General features: G+C 39.2%; 1 long non-coding RNA gene across 1 annotated transcript; it reads left to right on the top strand.

Annotated features, from left to right (window-relative positions):
* Window positions 1-2,922: 2,922 nt before the first annotated feature.
* On the top strand, window positions 2,923-4,570 carry LOC125287572. The gene is made up of 4 exons (XR_007192383.1): window positions 2,923-2,963; window positions 3,629-3,688; window positions 3,994-4,045; window positions 4,557-4,570. It is a non-coding gene; the product is annotated as an uncharacterized LOC125287572 (long non-coding RNA).
* The last annotated feature ends 2,028 nt before the right edge of the window (window positions 4,571-6,598 follow it).

The raw sequence follows: 6,598 nt of genomic DNA, 5'->3' as shown, positions 1-6,598 counted from the left end.
GAAACAAACTGTCACTGTCATTTTTATATATCGTAGTTTGTTTGTTATACATAACCCACATAAGTCAAAGCAATATAAATAGATCCTGTTAGTATACCATGTAGAAGACATACCTTATAGATGTATTTATGTGTATTTCACATAAATTCTGCCTGCACATAGAATATTTTATTTCGAATCAATAAGTAGATGAACGTCATCAGAGCTGAAATGGCAATGTGGTTGCTAAGCACACTAGCTGAATGCAGCATACAATAGAGGCACTATTGATGTTGACGAACCATACTCAACAATACTGAGAAAAGGCAACAGGAGATAAAACACTAATGTGGTTCCACATAATGTCCTCCAGTTTTATGTTTACCTTATGTTTATGCTTATAGTTGTTATGCTAGCGATTTACAATGACATCAAATGCCATTAAATGACCTTCCAATTTAGAAATGACTCACATGCATTTCATTCCTATTCCTCAGACGGTACTGAGGGCCTGTATGAGTTAAACTATCACCAAACTATGTTTATGGTTCTTGGTGGATGCTTTTGTCCGAAGAGACTTGCAATGACATCAATAAACATTACATTAACATTCAAATTAAGTTTCAAGTAAAGTCATGTAGCCTAAATATATATACAGAATAATGACAAGCAGGTAGGCCAGCCAAAAATGCATTGCAGTAGTCCAGTTTGGAAAGAACCATGGCCTGCACAAGAAGTTGTGTGGCATATTGTGATAGAAAAGATCTGATCTTCCAAATATTGTATTAAATCGACATGCTTCTGTGACTGAGGCTACATGCTCAGAGCAATTAAATCAGTCATCATCTGTGACACCCAAGTGATGTGCGGTTTCAGCTGGGGTCAGTGAAGATGAACCAAGCTGGATGCTTACCTGTTGGGGAATAGCCGTATTACTGTAGCTCGGAAAACCAGAGGCTCATTTTTGGAGAGATTGAGCTGAGGGTGTCGATCTTTTATTCAGACAATGAGAGAAATATCCCTGAAGCATGCAGAAATCCAAGCAGAAATAGTAGCGTCATCAGGTGGGAAAGACAGATACAGTCGAGTTGCTGTATGTGGTGAGGTTGTGAAACGTTGATACCTAGTTCAAGACACACTGAGGGCATGTTTTGGACGACATTGCGGAATAAGTTAAGAAACTTCTTCCTCATTAAGAGGAGAGAAAAATCCAACATTACCATGTCTATACGGGGTAATGCCCTTTTTAAAGGCTCATTGAATGGGGCACTAATCTTAGCAACTTTTTCAGTAAAAAATGTCAGTAAAAACCTCTCAACTTCTCTCTGCTGGAAGGCCCTTTAAGCAAGTGTAGCTGTGGAGCTAGATAGCAACAACTGATAGAGTTACTATGATCGTTTGCATCTCTGGATTTACACCATTTTTGATAACTAAACCCCTGCCTTAATAAGAAGTTGCTAAATATAGTGGCAAAGGCGTGGAACTATTGGTAAATTCATAAAACAATTCATTACAGCTACACTCTTAAAAGTGCTGGGTTATTATTTTAACTAAAGCACTGGGTTAATGACATTTTTACTTTTTATTGGGTTATCATAACCCATGCTGGGTCATTGTTAAGACCCAGGTGCTGGGTTAGTGGCTGAGAGCACAAAAAATCATGTAATGCACCCAGTGCCTGGGTAATTTTAACCCAGTCATTGGTCATTATAATATAGTCTACCAGTTGGATTGACAATCGCAAAGACATGAAGACAACAGTCTTGTAGTCTTCTACCCCTGGAACAGTGTTCTAGAATATTTGATTGCAACCGTTGGTCCTCCACATCAAGCGACAAGCCAGCAGTGAAAGCTCGAAGGTATGTTGAACTTGTGTAAAATCCGTATGCCACAATTTATTATATGATGATATATGATATGATATTTGGTAGAATGCATAGACTAATCCGGTGTAGGCTAACTTTTTGAAGATAGTAACGTTATATTAAGGTTAACATTAACGGTGACGTTAACGTTGCTACACAAGCTATTTTTCAAGCTATTTGGTTATGTTAGCTGCTAACGTTAGCTGCTAACTTGCATACTGTAGGCCAACTGGCTAACTTAGGATAACACACTCATTGTAGAAGTGTTTTTAATCAGATACTGTATTCTATGACGTCTGTTGTGGGTAGAAAGTGCTTTAACGGGATGTGTTTTCAGCAAACGTTAGGTAGGTAGAAGCTAGCTAGTTAGCGTTAACGTTAGCTTGCCACTTCGCTGGCCATTGCAGGGAGTCATAGCAGAGGTGACTAGAGGTGACTACATATTTGGCATTTACGTTCAATTTAAACAGAACAGAAACAGTAAAGCGGAACTTCAAGCGTAACTCTGCCAAAATGCAGCCTAGGGTGTTTTTGGGAATGTATCTGAATCAAACTTTAGTTTAAAACCATAATTACGTCCATTTTAAGCTTCTATGAGTTGTCGTTTTGGTGGGGGTGGCCTTTTGAATGCACTACTATTTTGATACATGATCGTGTCAAAATCTGTATTTTTAAAACACTAAGAAGGCTCAACACAACTTGAAACTTTGATCTAAGTATTATCAGTGTCTATACACATGAACTCGAGCATTGAGAACATTGTTCGTGTACACATAGTTTACTAAAATGAAAGGGTTTGTTTTTAAAATAGCGCTAGGGCGATTTGATGCGATCATGTAAAGTAGTAGTGCTCCTATCATCAAAAGGCCATTTCACCTGAAAACGACAATGCAAGCTTAGAAGTGGCGCTTCGGACGTAATTTTGCTTTTATGACATCCTCTACATTCACATTGCACAGTAGCCTAGATCACAATCTACATATTTGTCATATAATGTATTGATAACAAGGTCCTCAAATTGTCTATAAACTAATGCTCCATTACATGATTATCTGTTCCACAGGCAATGTTCAGCCCCCTCATATTCCAGATCCTGCCCAGTTTACAGCTGCAACACAGGTACACAGTAAAACCTTGACCATCATCACCCTAGCATCTATAATTTGGTTCTTAGCTGAAGTTCACTTTGGTTTCAGTCATGTGAAGTTTGTCATCAGGAACACAATATATGAGCAGATAGATCTAACTAGCCTACTATTCAAACATTTCCTTACATACTGAAATCCACTGCTTCATCAATCCCTTATTTAATCAAATATATCCCTGTTTGTTCCCTACATTTACTATGTGTGTCTGTTTCATAGCCATGTACAGTTACTCCCAACAGCAGCAATTGTTTTTTTACTGGATGTATTGTACAGCTCAGCTGTGCTGTTGCCGTTTTCGTTGCTGTGCTGCTCAATAATGGAATAATAACCATAATTTAGGTCAAAATTGAAATCACAATTATTTAGCCTAAACCAGGAGTTCTCAACATTTTTTTTTTTCTATCCCATGGCCCACCTAGACATACTTGTAACAAAACAGGGCCTGGTAAATAGCCTATTGTTAACATACTGTATGTGAATGTTAGCCTCTTATATTGACCTGGGTTAAGATGAGTTGCATGTGTGGCAATTACTCAGCCCACTGACTTTAGTTTATCTAATTGTGATAAACTTGACGTACTGTTCACTCCAATAATTTAGTTTTTCTTTATTTTCTAATGACACCGGATAATGAAGGACTGTTACAGCGACCTCCACACCACCCTCTTCCAGAGCTCCTTCAGAAGACTAACGATAGTAAGATATTTTACATGTAATGTATGTTATCATTTCATAGTGACAACTGTTAATTGGCAGAAGGAAGCCAAATATGAAGGGCTGGGCTCTCCTGAACGTAAGCTATTTAGCATGCAGATGGAGAACACACTGACACAGGCACACACACACAAAATACACAGCACAGTCCTATTCAAAATGGAGAATGACAAAAATTACAGAAAAAGTTTGAGAACCACAGGTGTGGGGTCACTCGTTTAGCTCTGTTAGTTGGACCTGGGTGATGCTGTTATTTGTATAACGGGCCCTTTTTCTGTATTTCCTAGTGGCACAAGATGATTGGCAACAAGAGACACCCAGTGATGAGCTCTCCTGAATGTAAGTTAATTAACACGCAGACACAGAACAGAGTCTGTAAAGCAACTTTGTAAGCAATTAAAGCTGTGTCACTCACAGACATTCATTTCGGTTACATTACCTGTACAGTCTAGTCTGTTCTCCTGCAATCAAACTAGCTGTCTTAGTCTAAAACTACATACTGTCAAGTTAGTTTGACCCGAGAGCATGGTGGCTAGCTAGCAGGTATCTTTATATTAAAGACAATGTTTCTACTACTAGGCTGATAGAGATTCCACTTGGTAGTCACTAGAGTAGCTGGCTGCCTGTTTCGGTTTTAATTTTGGGTAGGAAGAAAAGTCTCTCTCTCTCTCTCTCTCTCTCTCTCTCTCTCTCTCTCTCTCTCTCTCTCATAGGCTAGGCTGTGCAGAGTCCAAAAAGGCTGCCCTCATTCATACGTCATTCTGACTGAATCCGATATGATCTGACACTGATTACCTAAAAGAATCATTAATCTTTGTTTTAACCTTTTTTTTAATCTTTGTGTTTCAAGTGTCCCATCTGTCCTGTCCCAGACCTTCCACACAGGATCCCTCAAAGTAAGACATATTTTAGTGTATGATGTGTTTCATGTGTCTATACTTTTTACTCTGTGTTATGGTAGGCTAGAGGCTGAGAGAGGGTAGTCACTAGAGTAGCTGGCTGCCTGTTTCGGACAAGACAAATTTCATCCATTGTATTTTTGTTAACATCATATATTTTTTCTGTTTTCCACAGGTCAAAGATTTCCCAGATCAGCTCCTGCAGGATGCACAGGTATTTTGGACAAGTTATCTCTACTGTTGTCACTACACTACTGTATTATGAGCATTGCTAGTTAATTGTTTTTTTTTTTTTAGTTTTTTGTAAAATGTTTTTTAGATTTTAGTAAAAATTGTTGTTCAAAATGAAATGAAACAGTGTTTGAATGAAATGAAACAGTGTTTTTTACTTTTGTACTGTAGCCCATTTGTGGCAATCAATAAAAAATATAAAAATTAATATAATGTATTCTCCTATGTCTATTTCAGCTGATTTTTTCAGCCCTATTTCACCTTGATGTACATAAGTAAAATAAAGTAAAGAAATATGTTTTTGGAAATCCATAAGCAAAAAAACAGAACACCCAATAGTGGGTCAAATATATAACCCAACAGAGAGGTAAATATGAACCAGTAATGGGCTGGTAGGTCATATCCATTTTTCTGGGTTATTTTGACCCATCATGTTAGTAAGAATGACCCATAGTTGGTTTGATAAAAGTAACCCAATTTAGAGTTAAAGTCACCAACCCAATGGATTATGTTATTTTAACCCAACATGAGGTCGGTCCAATAGTGACCCAGGTACCTGGGCTAGGAATAACCCAATTTGGGTTGTTTCCAACCCAGCATTTTTATGAGTGTAATTGAGAGATTATGTAAATAATAAACATAATTGAAATTAATATGCAGAATATGATGTAGGCCTCTTTCAGCTTTATTAATGAGACAAAGGAAGCACACACGTGTATTTAGTTAAGTGTAGACCAATTAAATGTTTAGTCCGATCACACACACCATAGGTAATGCACTTTAGCACATTTTGGGGACGTATCTAATGAGGCTGGCTCTAGGCTCTATGCACTTATGAAGGCTGTAATCTTAGCACAAGTGTGGAGCAAGTGTTCATCAAGTGCACTTTGAGATTATTTGAGAGGCGGGTTCAGCTGCGTGTTTATGCAAAGCACATGATGACGTTTCTGGTGCTTGAGCACTCTGGAATGGATTATGGATCTAAGAGTGAACAGCAGGACTGAGTCTGCTTCCTTTGTTCCCCTTTGCTAATGTGAGGTGTAGAGAGAGAGAGAGAGAGAGTGCACTTGTGTACTCTTAGAACTAGCTAGTGAGCTAGCTAACCAATTTCAATCCTTTTGGACCCTTCAGCCACTACCGTAACATCAGTAGAATGTTGAATGTAGAATGAAAGTTCTGAAGACTGTCTGAGTGGGGTTAATCGGAGATAGCATTTTTTTTTTAACCTTACATTGTTGATGAACACATTATTTTATGAGAATGTTCAAAACTCCCATCCTGACGGATTTATTGTAATAAAGAATGCCGGCTGCTTTGGCAGATCTGGCACATAAGAGGCCTAGCACCGGAATCACTGGCTTCCTGCCTGACCTCCTCTCTCTCTCTCTCTTGTCTTGTCTCTGCTCCCTCCGTCTCAGACATCCTCCGGTTCTGCCTCCCTCTGCTGCACCTCAGCTTCCCATGGGTCCGTGGCACTCTCACATGTTCACCCTTCCGCTCTAACACCCTTCCCATTTATCTTCTTAAACAAGGTATGGAGTGAGAGAGAGGTGGTCTCTTTGTGTGTGTGTGTGTGTGTGTGTGTGTGTGTGTGTGTGTGTCGTGCGTGTGTGTGTGTCTCTGTGTGTGTGTACACGCACATGTGTGTGCTTATGAAGGGCACGGTCTCCCAGCACAAGGCAGCAAGCGAAGGTCTAGTCCAGGCCACGCAAAATAGGGCTGGTGGCTCCCAGCCAGGTGGCTGTGATGGTCATCTGAAGGT

This window comes from Alosa alosa, chromosome 2, assembly GCF_017589495.1.
Source record: "Alosa alosa isolate M-15738 ecotype Scorff River chromosome 2, AALO_Geno_1.1, whole genome shotgun sequence".
NCBI lineage: Eukaryota > Metazoa > Chordata > Actinopteri > Clupeiformes > Clupeidae > Alosa > Alosa alosa.
The sequence above is the reverse complement of the archived record's forward strand: the minus strand, read 5'-3'. Positions and strand labels throughout refer to the sequence as shown.